Raw genomic sequence first — 19,558 nt, 5'->3', positions numbered from 1 at the left:
TTAGTCTCTAGATCTGAATGTGGGCTGCGCAGACCGGTTTTGAATCTTTAATATAAAGTTGTGTTTATATCAATAGTGACCTATGTGTCGTCTGTTAGTGACTTGTATTAACAAGATCAAATTTAGAGCTAAGCTGTATTCTTTACAAAGAACAATTTTATTGGCAACTCAGAGAGTAACTAAAACCGTGTCAACCAATGCCCTGCAAGCAATATCAGGACATAAGCCATTACATTTATTTGTAACCTACAGAACATTTTGTTATCATATTAGGAAAAAGAATCCGCTTACTTGTATGAATACAGGCAACCCCCGTATAACACGGTACTTCTACAACACGGGTAGAGAATTTTGGTGAACCTCGCATAACAGGGTATTTTTCAGCTTTTGTGCGGGAAAACTTTGCTATTACGTTGGATGTAATTTTTCAACATTTCCACTCTTTTTGAATCTCCGCTGTTGACTCGCTAGTCAAAAAAAAAAAAAAAAAAAAAGAAGAAATTGAAAAATCCCTGTATTTATTTTGTTGGGAAATCCCCGTGTTACATTCTATGCTATTGAACTTGTGGAAAAATCTAGATTTCAAAGTTTTATTACTATTTGATAGCACACCAGGCCATCCAAAAGATTTAAGTCATCCAAACGTTGAAGTTATGTTCCTACCACCACAATTGTTCTTGGTTAATACAACTTCTTTCATTCAGCCATTAGATCAAGGCATTATATCCACCTTTAAAACTCATTCCATCAGAAAATCGTTACAATGGATTTGGGAAAAAAACTGATTCCGAATCTATTGAAGTAATGGAGGCATGGAAACATTTCCCAATTGTGGACTGTATCAGAATCATAGCTTTATCGCTGAAAGAAATAAAACCGTCAACGTTAAATACTTGTGGAAAAATGTATGACCAGAGTCAGTTCATTCAGGAAATATGATTGAATGGGCAGAAAACGGAATCGGTGCAATGGTAGAACTTGCCACGTCGGTTGGAGGGAAAGGTTTGATGATATGACTACTGAAGCCCTCGTGGGTAGCACAGTTGATAGAATCGCCCTCCTTCCCACACCGGGTGGAAAAGACCTGAGTTCGAGTCCCGTCGATAACTGGGGGAATTTTTATGGCAGCTCACCCACATTGTGGCTGAGTTGCCATAAAACTGAGTTAGCTGAGTTAGTCGGTTTCAGGCGAGGGTAGATTGGTTTTTTCTCCCGGAAACTCGAGTTTTTCGTCCAGCAAAACAGAAAATCGACCTCATGACACGCGCAATTTATAGACAATATACACAGAGTAACATGGCCTTAGTCGCCTATGCTCCAAAAAAAAGAAAAAAAAAGGATGTGATTACTGAAGACGTTCGAGAATTACTGGTAGAAAAAGAGACTGGTAAAGCGGATTTGGTGGAAATGGCATCGGAGGTAAAACCAAATCACTTCAGAGGATGATAGCGCAGATGAAAATTCTAAACTTCCAAATTTTACACTAAAAAGCATACGGGAAGGCATAAAGTTAGCCGAGCAATTAGAATCTTATTTTTTGAATGCAGATTCTTAAATGAAAGGAGTCCAAAATTCAAAAGTAGCTTCAAAAATGCTTAGTTCCATACGATGAAATTCACAAAGATTTATCAAGCAAAAGCAAACAACCCCCAGATTACTGATTTTTTAAATAGAGTAGAAGATATACGAAATCTAGAATAGTGTATTTTTGGTTTTTGTTAGCTTTTGGAACGTAATCCCCCTTTTTGTACTTTTTCTTAGTCCCGTATAAAATGGTTTCACACAACACGACATTTCATAGCAACCTAACTACCGTTTTATGCGAGGATTACCTGTATTACTTATGACATTGAAGGTGGTCCCAAGGCTGAGAGGAAGAAGATATTTCAAAAAATTATGGATTTATGGCAGATCAGATGGTCTGTTATTTGTTTTTTTTTTTTTTTAGGAGCATTAGCAACTAAGGCCATATTGCTCCGGGGATATGCGGTGGTCATTCCCTGACCTTTCCGCATCCTCCGTATTTGGTGGTTACGGGCTCGAACCGCGGTGTAATCAAGAAGCGTATACTACGCACTGCTGCTCCTGTCCACCTGGCTACGGAGGCGCCTATCAGATGGTCTGAAAGTGTGACTGGAGCTGTTACTCGTTTATATATCCCTGATGTTTCATTTGCTAGTAGCTGTCAGTTTAATAAGTTATTTCCAAGCATGGAGACATCTTATCTAATGACAGGCCATGGGTCTTTAAATAGTAAACTGTATTATTTTGGTTTGAAAACTAATCCTAATTGTTTGGGTCAAGCAGAAACATGGTGCCACATACTTTATAATTGTCCCTTGTATTCTAATTATAGAACTCAGTTGAATAATATTATTCACAGTTTATCTAATGGCAATGAATCTATTATGTAATTAATGTCAGTAATTTTACTGCCTTCCAAAAATTTGCTAATTTAGTATTCTTAAAGAGAAGACAGCTTTTACTCTAGAATTTCATCGATAAAACATTATTATATTTATATATTTTTTTATTATTTTTTATTAATTATTTTTATATATATTATTTATTATTATTGTTACATATATATAGCTGGGTATGGCCACCATGAGCGGGATATGGTAGTTGGGTTGGTGGTGTGGGGATGTTTTTTTTTTTTTTTTTTTTTGCTGGCTCTCAGGCGTGGGCGGCCTGGGAGCGGGATTGCTGACACTCACTGGTCTAGCACTTCTACAGGATTTTTGTGCTGCTAGCACAGACAGTGGTAGACCGGGCCCGGCTCCATATACCTGGGGACGTGCGGTTGTTTGGGTGTTGACTGCTTGAATACTAAGCAAAGCAACACACATACTACATAAACCCAACACTCATTCAGGCCCATTCATGTGGTCTTGTTTAAATTTGAACAAAGTGGCACTAGGTGGATTTGGACTTATTATGTCTAGGGACCACCCTAGAACATATATACATACATGATGGTTATTGGTCGTATAGCAGGCCTCGGAATGAATCGAAGCTCACTGGAATGCCGTTCAAGCTCGTCCCAGGCATCGGTAATGTCATGTACCTAATTGGTCATTAAAATAAGATATTTTATTGACGAGCGTTCCGCTATGTAAAATTTTCCATTTCGACACCAGGTCCTACGCTTATCCCTTAAATGTATCTCCATCGGCTCATTAAAGCCTTCGCATCGTTTGCTCATTTTCTATTTAAACTGAAGGTATGCTTTGTGAGTGATTATAATAATCTCTTTGGTTTTGGATAAATGGTTACATTGCCATCTGTTCTCCATCCTTCTTTTAACTGATATTGCCATCTTTCTATCTGTCGTGTAATGTAACTTCAATATGGAATTATTTTACAGATACGTAAAATTGTTGTAAAAAGGGGACATTCCATTGTCCCCAATACATATTGGAGGACAGTGGAATCTGTATGCCTATATGCTCTATATGCCCAGTCGTAGACGAATGTTAAAATACGGCCCTCATTCGCAAAAGGCTCCAAGTGGCATTGGGGCTAGGTTTTCATAAAAACATCCCCACACCACCAACCCAATTACCATATCCCGCTCATGGTGGCCAGACTTTGCACTGAAAAGGAACTGGTATATCGAAACATCGGCTCCAATTGTTTCTTAAATTCCGACTCCAATTGTTTCTTAAATACGACTTCTAAAAATGTCGTGTAATTTTTTTGAAACTGCACTGAGTGATCACTAAATTATGACCACCTACCTAATATCACCATTCTCATGTATGACAGGCGCTATTCGTCTAGGCATTATTTACTCCACTAGATGTCTGAAAACGACTGTAGGAATCTGTAGACATGCTGCCTGCAAGGCTTTCCACAGTGTCGCAATAAATCACGGTTGCGTGTCCATACGCCTTACTTCCCGTTACAAAACATCCCATAAGTGTTCAATTGGCTTGAGGTCAGGCGAATTTGGAGGCCAATCAAGATGGGTGATGTTCCTTGAACCACTCGTGCACGATCACACGACTCATTATCGTCTTGGAATCTTCGGTTTCTGTCCAGGAAACGGAATTAAACCTACCAGTGAAACGTTGGTTCATATGCACCAGGGGTCCGTTCTTTCCAGCAAAATATTCTCCATATCAAACAACCAGGCGCCTCCGTGGGCAGGAGCAGCAGTGCGTAGCACACGCTTCTTGATTAGACCGGGGTTCGAGCCCGTCACCACCAAATACGGAGGATGCGGAAAGGTCAGGGAATGACCACCGCATATCCCCGGAGCAATATGGCCTTAGTTGCTAATGCTCCTAGAAAAAAAAAAAAAAAAAAAATCAAACAACCGCCACCACCATGCACGATGGGTCCATGGACTCGTGTTGCGCAACCACACACGAAGGTGTCCGTTAGCGTGTTGCACAGGTATTTGGATTCATCGACCAGCACACTCGTTTCCAGTCCTCCAGTGTCCAACCAGCGTGTTGTTGATACTACAGCATTCGCCTTCGACGATGATCAGCGGTGAGGAGAGGGTGTCCTTGGATCGTCTGAGTGTGCGGCGCATCTTTATTTGTAATATTGTTCTTGCATTCCCCATATTATATTGCGATATCAACTGTCGCATAGTGACCTGCCATTAATCTGTACAACGCGGTGCACCCTTCGCTCACCAAGAACATTCACTTTGCTTAATTCTTTACAGTTCTATTGGCCGGAGGTGATTTGATCCGTTCGACACCATCCTTTGTACACCTTAACCACAATGGGCCGTGAGCAACCGAGAAGACATGCTGTTTTCGATATGGACGCTTCCGATGCACTAGCTCCCACAACTATGCCCTTTTGAAACTCCGTGGTATACTATATTTACTATGTCCCTTAACTGCTACTTTATCACTTTGACTTGCCCGATCGGACGTAAAAATTAGCACTGCCCTAGTGCGACTTTTTATAATAATAATAATAATAAATTCTTTATTGCTAATAAGTACAGGACATGTACTAGAGACAATAATACTCAACACGGCGACATGGCCAGGAGTTTTACATTATAAATGAAATTAATTGGCAAAAAAGGAAAAAAAATTACCGTTACATGGAAATTAAGAGGTACAAACATGTAAATTATGAGTTACAAACATGTAAATTGTAATAATGAAAAATGAGGACTAAACGTCATATGGAGGAAATTATCTCAGTTCCACAGATGGAATCCACTCGAGGAGCATGTGACGGTATTTGTAGTCGGTAGCTAATTTCTGAAGGTCGACTCCAAGACGGAGCAGTGCCTGAATTTTGGGGAGTGCCTGGGCAGGTAGGAACCGACTACACAGTTTCAACCGGTTGTATTTGAGGATTAGTGTGGGCTCTGACCTCAAGGATGGCGTAGGATTGTGCCACTGACAGAAATCCCAGATGTTTGGGGCGTTTATTACTCCTGTGTACATTTTTACTGAAGTCATTAAACGCCTGCTGTCAATTAACCTCGGGAGCCTGGGTACATTTAGCTGCTCAGCCATGTCAGTTGTTCTCAATTGAGGGGGTCGGCGATGCTTATTTGTGGCCCATTTCAGGGTCCAGTATTCACACGAGAACACCGGTTTTTGAAGTGAAGGCGACGCAGATGCCCAAATTTCAGCAGCGTATAAAATAGCCGGATAAACAGTGGCTTGAAGATATCTGGTAGTGGTTGCGGCATCGTTGGAATGAAGTAAGTGTTGTTTCGCTTTCCAGCGTAGGGTGTTAAAACGCTTCCGGAGGTATTCTGTGTGATCATTAAATTTCAGCTTCGGATCAAAATATACCCCGAGATCTTTATGGCAGGTAACCACTGGAATTAGAGTACCTAAAACTGAAGGTTGAATTATTGTTGGTTGCTGTTTCAATGAGTAAGTCATTATTGCGGATTTTGACGGGTTAAGGTTTAATCCAAACATCTTCAAGTAAGTTGAAAGAGTGGTCAAGTTCTCTGTGATGGAAGACGTAATTTCCATTGGGTTTGCAGACGGTGGGATTAAGGTAAGAAACTTTATATCGTCGGCATATATTAGAGCAGCATCACGATGACTCATGAAAGGAATCAGAATCGCTGAGAAGAGAAGGCCAGACAGGACACCACCTTGAGGGACTCCTGCATTAATTTTCCTTGTAAAGTGGGTTTTCTTCAAAGTGAGGTGGACACTTCTATTCTTCAATAAGGCAGTGAGGAAAGCTAGTAGGTCTCCATTAATCCTGAAGAAGAATTGCAGGAGTCTGAAAAGGGCTGTGACGTCTAGGCTGTCAAAAGCAGCTTCAATATCAGCGTACACTATAGCTAATTCAGATTTAGTTTCGAAGGCTTGAAGAATTGATGTCTGTGCGGCCATGAGGTTTGTTATGGTGGATCTATTTTCGACTGCGAAATGGAACTGTTTCGGCTTCTGTGGCATCAACTGTTTGTTTAATGCCGGAAGGAGTACCTTTTCTAGAAGTTTGAGGAGGGTGGAAGAAGTTGAGATTGGTCTGAAATCTTTTAGGCTTGTTGGTGCTTTGACCTTAGGCAGTGGCCTCACAGAGTATTCATTCCACTGAGCAGGGAAAACTCGTGTGGAAAGAATAGAGTTGTAGATTGAGAGTAATGCATCTAGAATATAGGGGCTAAGGCATTTAATTATGAAATGAGGTATCTTATCACGGCCTGCGGTACTAGATGGTCGCAGGGAGTTAATAGCATATATCAGTTGCTGTCTTGTGATGGAAATTATGGAAAGGTCATCAGTAGGAGCAAATTGGGAGTTTGGGAGAGGAATTTCAGCAGAGGTGGAATTGGTATTGAATCTTGAAATGTAGTCCATCCAGTTATCTAGATCAAGATTTGAATTAATGCGACTGTGTCTTGATGAGTATGGCACTTTTCCTTTAGACAAGGTAGCATCAGTGTATCTCTTTAATGCTGATGCCTTGAGTCTGTTGAACATAGCTCTTGCTCTGGAGTATAGGATTCGATCTTGGGTTGTGCCAGAGATTTTCCACTGCCTGTGAAGATACTGTTTGTTGTGGAAACTGCACGCTAGATCTTTGGTCCACCAAGCTCTAGTTCTTGGAGAAATGTGTACGGTTTTAGCTGACGCATAGAGGGTGACTGTATTTATCCATCTAGTGATTAGATCAACTGCGAGGATTGGGTCACATCCATCAAGCACATGCCATGGAATAGACTGCGCTGCCTCGAGGCACTTTTTTGGATCCAGAAAATTCGGAGAGAATATGATTTTCTTTTCAACAGTATTACGGCAATTGAAGCTGGGCATAGGCAGAACAAGAAGTAATGCAATTGGGTCGTGATCTGAATTGAAGGACGTTTCTGGTGGAATGTCGACTCTGCAAATTCCAGACCATAGAATCAAGTCAAGGCAATTGGTGCCTCTCGTTGGCTCCTCATTGATAATCGTCAACTTTAATGGAGAGAGATTGTTCATTAGTCGTTGAAAGAGAGGGCTCAGGTGGGGTGGAAGATTAAAATCGCCGCACAGTATGTGCGTAGCAGAAGGGTGTAACTTACTCATTATCCAGCCGGTAGCATCGTCAACTGTTGCAGTATCTGGAGCTGGGGGTATGTAGATTGCCGTTAAATCGATTAAACAGGCATTAAGCTTCACAGTCACGAGTATTGCTTCATAAAATAAGGAGTTGCTAGATGTGACGTGCACAAATTTCAGGTTGGAATCTTTGACGAAGATGGCAACACCGCCACCTCTAGATTGAGATCTTGACGTGAAGAACGATGAAAATCCAGCGGCCGGAGCATAGGCTATTGACTCCTGGTCAGGTTGAAGCCATGTTTCTGATAGACAGATTACATCCATGCTGTTGGACAACAAGAGTTGTTCGAATGTTTCAAGCTTATTTCGGAGACTCCGGACATTTTGGTAGAAAATTCTCAGGGTGAGTTGAAAGGGAATTTTTATAAGTGCTGATCTATTTGTAGATTGTTTTGAACACCTCAACAGATTAGGCTTTGTGGAAATTATCCTGTTAATTGAAAGTGATTGAAAAGCAGGGTTATGTGGTGTCATATCGGTATGTTTATAAGCAGTAGCTGGGGCAAGAAAGTGATTGGAGCTGGACATGTGGTGCAGTGGTTTTCGACAGTCGAGAGACACTAGTGTAGTTTCACAATTTATTAGTCATGCAGGGGTGAGCTGTGTCTTTCGGTTTTGCTCATAAGATGAAGTGGAAATGGATGGTTTTGGGTCTTTCGGTTCATAAAAAGGCCTGATTAAAGTGCCAACTAGCCATACAGATGTGGATGCAACAGATCTGAACGCCCGACTTTCGCAAACTACTCTAAAGGACGAGTAATTTTGCGTTTTCTTGAGTAAATTTGCAGATACTTTGGTATGCAGTTCTTTACTCATTGCAGCCTCAATTTCCTCAGCAGTTGTCAGTGGCCCCAGTCGGGAAATAAAAAGACTTCTGTGCTGGGAGGTGGAAGGCATGCTCATCGATTTCAGAATAGAGGACGTGGAGGTACCAATCCTAATCCTATACTGCCAACTATGCTTCTTAGTTCATTACGGATGTCATAATTCAGTGATCACTGAGTTTAATAATGTGGTGGGTTCAGCTTAAAGATAATATCGCAGATTTTTTTAAAAATATTTTAACTAGTGTTCGAATTATGCCAGAACACATTGGAACGACAGTTCGATTGAAAGGCTTACTCTTTCAAATTAAACTCAAAGCTTTCTGGTTGTTCTGCTTCCCAAATAAAGCTTTCCCCCCCCCAAAGTGGTAAGATGGTATTGCCAATTACAAGTTCGAACATATGCATAAATAATCATGGTGTCCGTATATTAGTATATTAGTCATTGAAAATCTGTTATATTTGCATGTGTTATATAAACTTTTGGCGACCATGGTGCGAAAAAAGGCCATAAAATTATTGTTTAACTTCTGCGGACAAGCGGGAATTGATCTAAGGCTATGTCAAAGTAGGTTGGCGGGTAAGAACAACGGTACGCTTAGGGAATTACATAATGAAAATATGAAACGTATTGGTGGTGCCGATGAGTTATTATTGCTGGGATATGCCAATTGTCTCATATGTGAAAGTAAAGAATGAATAAATAACCCGAATAACCCGCGAAAAAGTAATAAAGGGAATACAAAAAATCGCCATAATTTTTGTAGTAAAGCCTATGGAAGGCGAGGTATTATATTTAGATCTTCTCCTTCCTCTTCTAGTCACCCTGAGGAGCTGTTGTGGCCACCAACAAATTCCTCCAACTGCATCGATCGTGTTGCTATACGAACAGCTTTGCAAAGCGTTATGCCCAGAAGTTCACTGATCCCATCCTTCCACCTAGTTGCAGGTCTTCCTGTGCACCTCTTCCCCTCGGTTTTCCTTCCATTATATTCTTCAACAGAAAGTTTTCGTATCTAAAGAATATTTAGATAGGAATCGCATTTTTCAGGCGCCAGTTTCATTATCCCATCACTTAACCCCTACATGGTAGCTAGTCTTAGTCATGCGGTTAGAATAAGACGTCTACTCTACTGGTCTAATAGAGAGTAGCTCATCGTGTAGTCGTTCATTTCTTCTCTATTGATCAGCGTCTGGCAGTGAAGACTGTGTTCGATTAGCTGAGCGTGAAAGAATGAAAATGTAAATTAAATCAGATTTTAAATTGAATGTTACTGGAAGTTAAAACGTGACTGTTTAATAAAATGCAGAAACAAGTTTTAAAATCTTTTACAACGCCATCAAAACATTATGGCTTTAAGCAGATATGTACTAAAAACTACTGAAGGGCCGACACGGCGTCATTCACAAATCAACAAATGATCTCATAGTTTACGTTCCTGAATGTTTTATCAAAGTTCTGTTATTAGGAATATTAAGGTAAAATAATCTCCAATTCTAAGGAGTTGCGAATGTTACTTTTCTGTCTGTTTTCTTCGTTCGAGTGCATCTTAATAGTTAAGAATAAAATGAAGATGAAAGCGTTATTAAATGTACCTCTCAATTTTTCATTTCCTCCAAGCTGGAGCCCTCGCGGCTAGCACAATGATTATAATCATTCTCTTCCATAAGTATACAGACTTTCTCGGTTTGAATCCTGTCACAATGGTAGGGACTTTTATTATCCATTATTTCACACTGTGGCCAGGTTAGTCGGTGTCAGACGAGAGTTGCATAATTTAACCCGACTTTCTGCATTTCGCAAAATGGACAATCAAATAAAAGAGGATACGCAGTTTAACTCTCTCTCTCCGTAAATTTTTTCGAACTGATTACACTGTAGATTTCTGCCTTTCCTATTGCATAATTTAAAGATTATGATGTATGTTCGCAATTTTCTACTCTCCTTCCAAGATTCCTAACACTGTTTCCCTTTGGAGATACCACAGAATTACTCAAGATAAAGATCCTCCCGCAGTAAATTAATCTTACTTTGAGTTCCCTTAAATAGATTAGAGTATTTCCTTCTCATTACTGAAATTATGTTTGCTATGAAGTAGTTAAATTGCTTTTTCTGCATAATCATCGTAAGGTAGGCAAGTTTGAGAGTTATGTTCACTTCAGTTATCTTAAATACTCAATTATTCAGATAAGAAATTTGCCCAGAACATATCTTTTATCTCAAATCACTTCAGTGCTATCAGAAAAATTATCCCTTGGCTTCAGATATTGTCAAATAGGTGGGTATACATTATTCAGTTAATTAGGTCATCAGGAAGGTTGTTTTTTTTTTTTTTTCTAAATTCTGTCACTTAGCGAGGTAATATTCTCCAGACAGGAAATATTAGTGTTATGGATGCTGTTGGCAGCTTTTCGATATGCATAATTATAATAATTTCATAGAGAGAGAGAGAGAGAGATGGGGGGGACAGGTCTTTGTAATTAATTTTTCTCAGTATTTCTTTACCGAAAAGGCTTTTCAGTGGTGTTTCATACTTATATAAAAGCGAGTTAAGGAAGATTTCAAAATGATTCTTTAAAAAGTCGATTTGAAATTTATGGACATTATGATATCATAATCTGTTCATAAATTTATGACAGAAAATTATTAAAATGTCATTTTAAAATGCGGTAGCGCTATCTGTTTGAAATATCAGCATTCTGTTAAATATCACCATTCAAATTTACATTTTGGATAATGGTATATTTAATCTCGATGTGGTGAAATATATATTATATCGCTGTGTAGTGGTATTTTTATTTGTTTTGTTAAGATTAATTTTTTTTGCAGTACTGACTGAAAAGTTTCTCCTAGATGGGACCTATTATTTAATATACAGTTTCGAATGTTTACTAATTTTAAACGAAATGTAATCATCTGGTCATTCAGTACAATTTTTCAGCTTGCTAACGGAATGTTAAAAACTCAACCCACTTATCGAGGTTCAAACAGAACACTCTACAACAGGAATGTAAAAGAAGAAGATATATGGATAGAAAGTTCAGCAATGTTTTTTTTTTTTTTTTTTTATGAAAACCCCAAACACGAAAGGTATTAAAACCTATAGTACTTAGTACCGTGCATGGGTTGAAGGAGAAGTATGGGGATGCCGGAAACTTTGCTCTAGAGACTAAACATGGGTTTCACCACTTCAAGCCTCCAATAAGCAAAGTGGTGGTATGTGGCAGGACGAGAGAGAGAGAGAGAGAGAGAGAGAGAGAGAGAGATCTTCGGTTGTCGAGCAAAAATGAGGAGGGGGAAGAAAACAAAGCCAAATATAAATACCTCGCATTTTTAGTTTTTGTTTTGCGCTAAAGCAACTGAGGCTAGAGGTATTAGTGTATTGTGTCGGTATTGGGCGTATTCTGTGGTGGTTCCTGTTTGTTTTGGATGAAACAAACAGGAAACCCGAGTTTTCGAAAGGGGGAACCATGCGAGTAACTCAGCTAACTGGGCCACAATTTGAGAAAGGTCCACAAAAATTCCTCCCGCCTTGACAGGATTCTAGGTGGAATCTGTTTTATATAGAAAATCTTAGATGGTTACGATCGCTGTGGAAAGACAGCGATCGTAACCATTGAGGAATCTTTACACTTGCCACCTGCAAACGTAGAAATGCCTCGATGTGATAGTGGTACCTAGAATAAAAGAAGGATAGAAGCGCTTCTATGTGTAATCTAAATGTGTTTATTTAAAATCAGAAATTATATGCGGTTCTGTTAAATCTTTGGCCATTCTGTCCTTTGTAATTGTAAAGCAGCAACGACAGCAATTACAGAAGTGGCAGAAACATACCTCGAAACGAATGATTACTGTTTTAAAATTCCTAAAAGTTGCTTCATTTTTTCTAAACTCCTAATGGTAACTTTTACAATAAATCTTACCAGCTAGCTAGGCTCAGAAAACAGATATTTCTTCAAAGTTGTACACTGCTATTTAAACGTATTTATGTTGATTGATCTATCTTTTTATTTAATCATTTTCGTATTAAAAAGCCTGATTTACTTAAAAATGTGCTTGCGATGACCTCGATTTCAATAAAACGTTTGATCTTTTCTTATTTGGAAACATTCCAAACAAGGATTAGAAATAAATGCCACCAAAAGAGAAAAAAAAAAAAAAAAAAGTCAGAAGGTAATTTTTCTGGGAGGAAGGATAACTTTTAACCATTAAGTAATTTTATCCTGTTTTTTTTTTTTTTTTTCAACATACAATGCAAGTTTAATCTTTATCTACCTTGTTTGGAAGAGAAGAGAAGAGAAGAGAGGAAAAAAAATTATCTTTGATAAGCAGATGCATCCAAAGAATATAGAGATCTCTCCATCAAAGCAACGACTGATCCCATAATTTCAATGATATTTTGTTGGGAATTATTCGATTTTTTACCTAAATACCACTGGAATTTAAGCTAAACTGAATATATATCATTAATCGTATACATCATGCTTCGAGTTCCTTCAAAACAAAAACATTTTATATAAGCATGATATATAATATACAGTATAAAGAACGCTTTGATATTTCTTATAACGGTTATATAAGGCAACCTATGGTACTAGCTAAAGGCGGCCAAAGATTGCCATTAATGACATTACGAAATGATTTCAATTAATTATTCCAATAAGGCATTACTATAAAATTCTCTAGAGAGACACAGTCGTGCCCTGTTTCTGTTTAACTTCAAAAGTGAAGACCCTTAAATGCATTTCAAAACCTCCTACTCACCCTGTGTACATTCAGTTTTTCCAAAATAACAGTGGTAGTTTACTTGCCCTTAAACTCCGTTTTTTAAACACTGCTCTATGGCACCGAAAACAGCAGACCGGAGAGAATCCAAGGTCCCCTACACTTAAAAGTAACTCGTTACATCACCATTGAAAAGTTGCCGGCCCTTGGCATATGGTAATATGTGGCTCACCTAAGCCCTAAATAATAATAAAAAACTTAATGTTTCAAAAATTCTCATTCTTGTATGTTATGTCAAATAATTGAATACCTCTGTATAAAAAAGCAGCATATACAGATTCAGTTACTTTATACATGCAATATTGTGATCGATCCACTCAATTCCGCATTGGAAACGAAGGGTTCGCTTTAAATATGATTTTGTTTTTGCACATCTCCCGCTAGTAAAACATTTCCTGTTTCATCTGTATTCCTAGAATTAAAATTCTTAACCTGGAATTTACGAATCCCCTGGGAAAATGTTCCCCTGTACCCTTACTGCAGTAAGGGTCCAGGGGAACATTTTTGTGTTGTAAGGGCCATTGTATGAGAATCTAAAAAAAAAAAAAAAATCCTTAAAAATTGTCTCCTGTCTCTACGAGATTTGTACGTGGTAGAGGATAGATAATTGGTTCGCCTTAGCTCGAAATTAACAGCATACAAATGGTACTAGGAAAGTTTTGCAATATGACGCAACAATGAATCACAGGAAGTTGCTTGTTGCTGCATGTTGAGACATGTTCATACGTGCATAGTAGCCGCCGCGCCAAGTCGATGGGCTCAGTTATTCATTAGTAGTGAAAGTGTAAAGTGCTTGCGATGGCATCGTGGTCACGAAATGAGATAAGGACAGTTTTGCGGTATAATTTCGTGCGTGGTTTAACCATAGACCAGTGCTTAGAAGAAATGACTCTTGCACTAGATGATGATTGTCCACATCGTACAACGATATTCAGGTGGTATAGAGAATTCCAAAGGGGAAATTTCACTCTGGAGGATTCTGAGAGGCCGGGAAGGCCACGAACGTCAGTTACGGAGGAAAACGTTACTGCTGTGAGGAAAATGCTTGACGAAAACAGGCGAGTGACCTACCAACAGATAGAGGATACTTTGGGCCTAAATGCACCAGCAATTCGTTCGATTCTGCAAGATCATTTGCACGTGAAGAAACTTTGTTCTCTCTGGGTGCCGCATCAACTGACTGAAGAGCAGATGACACGACGTGTGACTTGGTGCCGGGAGATGTTAAAAAAGTTTGATAAGGGACAATCTCGGTATGTGAACAACATCGTGACAGGTGACGAGACTTGGCTGTACTATTACGATCTGCCGACCAAGGCTCAAAACAAAGTTTGGGTCTTTGATGATGACGACACACCCGTAATTGTCAGAAAATCCCGATCTGTAAAGAAGAAAATGATAGCTGTATTTTTCAAATCGAGTGGAATTGTGGAACGTGTCGTTTTGGACACGCAGAAGACAGTCACAGCAAAGTGGTATACTGAACAATGCCTGCCTAAAGTCATTGGATCTATGAAGAACCTGCGGCCAAAGTCAAGAATGGACACCTGGTACCTCCATCACGAAAATGCTCCAGCTCACCGCGCCAAAGCCTGCACCGAATATTTGACCACGACAGGACTGAAACTTCTCGAGCACCCTCCCTACAGTCCAGACCTTGCTCCCTGCGACTTTGCACTGTTCTCGCATGTGAAAATGAAGCTAAAAGGGGAGGCGGTTTTCCAGTGATGAGGACCTACTACGGGCTTGGGACAACGAGTGTGCTTTACTCCCTAGTGAAACTTGGCAGAACTGGTTTAAAGATTGGTTTCGGAGGATGGAGAGGTGTATTGAATGTCGAGGAAATTACTTTGAAAAAATTAAATAAACAAAGCTGTATTGCAAAACTTTCCTAGTACCCTTTGTATTTCGAAAAACGTTCCTAAGAATGCAATTGCGTATATATAAGGTGTCTATCTTGAACTTGCGCAGTTGGAGGGGAAACCTGTATACGTGTTTTCAGAGCGATTAAATTTAATTCGGCGTAGCAGAATAGTCAAAGCGGGAGTAGATTAGTACACTCATTTGATTTGAACGTGGTTTGAGTCAAATGATCCCTAAATATGGTTGATGTCAAAATACCACAGTGTCGCGACAATCCGTTGCAACATGTAGTTTGCCATTTGTATACCAATTTATCTTACCATATTGTACAGAACAGGGGTGGCCAACAAGTCGATCGCGGCTTTAATTTCGACGAATTTAAAATATATATAAAAAATAGATTAGTCAAAATCTAAATGTCATTATTATTATGCGCCCCACTGCATACGCTTATTACAAATCCGTTGAATCACGTGACTAGTCTTGTCGCCGCGCAGTCGCTAGGTTTGCCGACTGAAAATTCACGCAGTTACGTTGTGGAAAGCATAGCGTATGGGTCGAATTCTTATTTAGCTTACTTAATATTAATAACTGGACAGTACTTATACGTTAATTTAATACCCTTTGATTTAAAATGAATACTACGAAAAAGAGTAAAACGTATCATTTTCATCAAGAGTGGGAACTAGAATACTTTTTTGTAATGGTGAAAGAAAAATGTTGCTGTTTGATTTGCAATGCTTCCGTGGCTATACCCAAAAAAGGAAATTTAGAAAGGCACTTCAACGCACTCCATGGTAAATACCAATCGGATTTTCTGCCTAATAATGACCTTAGAAAAAATAAATTAAAAGAACTTAAATCCAGATTATTTGCACAACAAAATTTCTTCATGACACCTAATTTACAATCTAAAGCAGTAACTGTAGCATAATTTAAAGTGAGTCAACTTCTTGCAAAAAATGCAAACCATTTTCTGATGGTCAATTCATGAAAGACGCATTTTTAGAAATAATGGATTCTCTTTTTGAAAATTTTAAGAACACAAATGAAATTAAAAGTGCTCTTCGAGATCTGCAATTATCCCGAAATACTGTGATGCGACGCTTCGAAAAAATGAGTAAAAATGTGAGCGAACAATTGCGTGGTCGTATTGCTAATTGAGTATCCTTTTCTTTACAACTGGATGAATCTACAGACGTCAGTGGTACAGCTCAATTGCTCGTTTTTGTTCGTATGGTTTTTGATGATTCTGCCACTAGAGAAGAACTGCTAGGTTCTTCTCTAGTGGCACATGGTATAGTTTCGTTAAAAGAAAGAAGTCTTGATATATTTAAGCATTCAAAAATTTTATTTAAAAAATTAAATTACCACTATTTAAGCTCGTATCAATAACAACAGATGGAGCTAACGCAATGACAGGGCATCTTAACGGAGTCATCGCATTGTGCCAAAAGGATGATGAATTCCTAGATTTTTTGAGTTACCACTGTATCATCCATCAACAAGTGTTAGCCAGCAAAAGATTAAATACTAAAAGTGTTATGACCATCGCTTTCGAAATCGTGAATTCCATCAGAGGACAATCTCTTCAAAGGAGACTTTTCAAAATGCAACTCGATGAAAATGAACCAGATCTGATATTACACACAGATATGAGGTGGCTGAGTCGGAGTAAGTCTCTACAGAGATTTCGAATTTTTGCTGAATGAAATTAAAAAAAATTGTTGATCAAAGGGGAGATGATTATCAGTAGCTACAAGATGCGGATTAGTTGTGTGATATGGCTTTTTTGACAGATTTTACCAGTAAATTAAGTGATCTGAATTTGGAATTCCAAGGAAAAAATAAAAATGTGGGTAACATGATTAGTAATATTTCTGCATATAAATACAGGAACTCCTCGACTTAGGTAAGGGTTACGTTCCGCGGAAAGCTACGTAAGTCGGGGAATTTCCCCCGTGCTTATGCAACACTCGCAACTGAGCTCGCTGAATTGATTGAATCAAAAAAAAAAAAAAAAAAAAAAAAAAAAGTTCGACGAACATGTAAATAGAATTTTTTATTGTATTTATTCAATTTATTATCTCATGCGCGGGAAACATTACAAAAGCGTGCAATTTAAAAAAAAAAATCAAATTTATAAAATTTCAAAAAAAGAGAGGAGACAGGCATAACGTCAGTAAGTTTTACTTCTCGAGCATCGTTGCCAGAATCGACGTCTTCAGCTGATAAGTACGCCGCTGCGGAGGTTGAGGGCTGTGGAGATTTAGAAGGGGTCGGCGGTTCAACCTTAGGAAAGAACATACTAATAGATGACTGGACGGTGGCTTTTTTCTTTTCATCATAGATTTCTTTGTAGCAAGCAAGCATTCATTCACCCCTCTTAACTTTTAAGAATCGTTCGCTGTCAGGATACATCTTCTCAAACCTCGCCATTGCCGATGCAATTTCACGAAATGTCATTGCCATCTTTCTGGTGATGAAGCGTCTCGGTTCCTCATTTGGTTCATCTTGAGCTTCGTCAGCATTTTCTTCTTTCACTATCGCTGCCTGCAAGTCCATAAATTCTTCGTTAAATAATTCCTTCTCTTCTTCCTCTATTAACTCCTCCACGTCTTTGGCATCGACCTGTTGTTGTTGTTGTTTGGTTTTTAGGAGCATTAGCAACTAAGGCCATATTGCTCCGGAGATATGCGGTGGTCATTCCCTGACCTTTCCGCATCCTCCGTATTTGGTGAGCACGGGCTCGAACCCCGGTCTAATCAAGAAGCGTGTGCTGCGCACTGCTGCTCCTGCCTACCTGGCTATGGAGGCGCCTGGCATCGACCTCCAATTGAAGTAGCTCTGCAACCTTTACAATCTTATATGTAACCTCTTCATACGATTCGTCTTTTTCAAATCCTTCGAAGTCTTTTACGTACCGTGGGCATATTTTCTTCCATGCTCCATTTAAACAACTTTTAGTAATTTCCGCCCAAGCCTTATTAATGTTTAAGATGGCGTGGTAAATATTGTAAGATTTCCAAAAGTCTCTCAAATTAAACTTTTTCTCATCGTATACTGCAGACAATGCCTGAGCAAATGTTGTGTGTAAATAGTATGCTTTTAAATTCGAAATAACACCCTGATCCATAGGTTGTATGAGTGAAGTCGTGTTTGGCGGTAGAAATATGACTCTCGCGTTCGAATTGAAATCATCTAGATGCGTAGGATGTCCAGAAGCATTATCTAATAGAAGAAAAATCTTGAAAGGAACGTTGTTGTCTTTACAATATTTTTCAAACTCGGGAATGAAGCAGCATTTAAACCAATCCTCAAAGAGATATTGTTATCCATGCTCTCTAGTTCGATCTGAAATGCACGGGTAGCGTGGCTTTATTGATGCCCTTAAATGCACGAGGATTTCCAGAATGGTACACGAGCAATGATGCAACGAACAGAAAACATCCTCTCAACGGCACTCCTGTGGAAGAAAATCGCTTGTTGATGAGAGAGGTCAGAGGAGGATGGCTAGAATTGTGTAAGCAAACAGACGGGCCACAATGTCGCACATCACTTCAGAATACAACCTTGGTGCGCAGAACAAAATATTGCAACGCACCACGAGTCGCACTTTGTTGCGAATGGGCTACAACAGCCGACTGCCACATCGTGTACCTTTGTTATCAATGAAGAACAAGAGGGCATGTCTCCTGTGGTCACAGCAACACCAGCACTGGACTATCGAGGATTGGAAAACAGTTGCTTGGTCTGACGAGTCGAAGTTCCTGGTGCATCATGTTGATAGAAGGCTCAGAATTTGGTGAAAACAACGTGAATCCATGGACCCGTCATGTTTGACTACTACTGTGCAAGGTGGTGGGGGGCAGTGTTATGGTGTGAGGAATGTTTTCTTGGCACACAATGGGTCCATTTATACCCATAGATTCAAGTCTAAATGCCACATCGTACCTAAACTTCATTGCTGACCAAGTGCATCCGTTCATGTTGACAGTTTATCCTCAGTCAGGTGGTTACTTCCAGCAGGATAATGCGCCGGTGCACAAAGCCCGAATCACTATGGAATGGCTCCAGGAACATGACAATGACTTTTCTTTGCTGCAGTGGCCCGCTCAGTCCAGGGATCTCAATCCTATTGAACATCTTTGGGATGAGCTGGAAAGGGCTGTTCGCTGCATGCCTACACCTCCGTCGAATCTCAAGGAACTGTGTGATGCACTCATGTCTGCATGGTACTCCATTCCTGTACAACGTTTTCAGCATCTTGATCAATCCACGCCTAGACGAATTCAGGCTGTTTTGAAGGCTAAAGGAGGCTCAACACGCTGCTAGGTAGGTGTACCTAATAAAGTGGCAGTACAGTGTATATCTCGAACTGATACCGTAAGGTATAAAGTAAAACTAGATAGCGTAATACGAAGCACTCAATTAGGAATCTGTTAGATTATTATAGTATTATCAATTAATCAAAAATATTATTAATCTTATTAAAATTCATTATTAATTAAATTGTATTTAAACAG

The 19,558-nt window shown here is 39.3% G+C and overlaps 1 protein-coding gene across 3 annotated transcripts in view; it reads left to right on the top strand.

Annotated features, from left to right (window-relative positions):
- LOC150077321 (serine/threonine-protein kinase tricornered-like) overlaps nucleotides 1-19,558 on the top strand; it is a 273,055-nt gene that overhangs the window by 43,544 nt on the left and 209,953 nt on the right. The gene's annotated exons all lie outside the window — the stretch shown is intronic.

Source organism: Mastigoproctus giganteus, chromosome 12, assembly GCF_048544385.1.
Source record: "Mastigoproctus giganteus isolate SK-2022 chromosome 12, ASM4854438v1, whole genome shotgun sequence".
Taxonomy (NCBI): domain Eukaryota; kingdom Metazoa; phylum Arthropoda; class Arachnida; order Uropygi; family Thelyphonidae; genus Mastigoproctus; species Mastigoproctus giganteus.
Note: the sequence above shows the minus strand (reverse complement) of the source record. Positions and strands in the feature narration are given on the sequence as shown.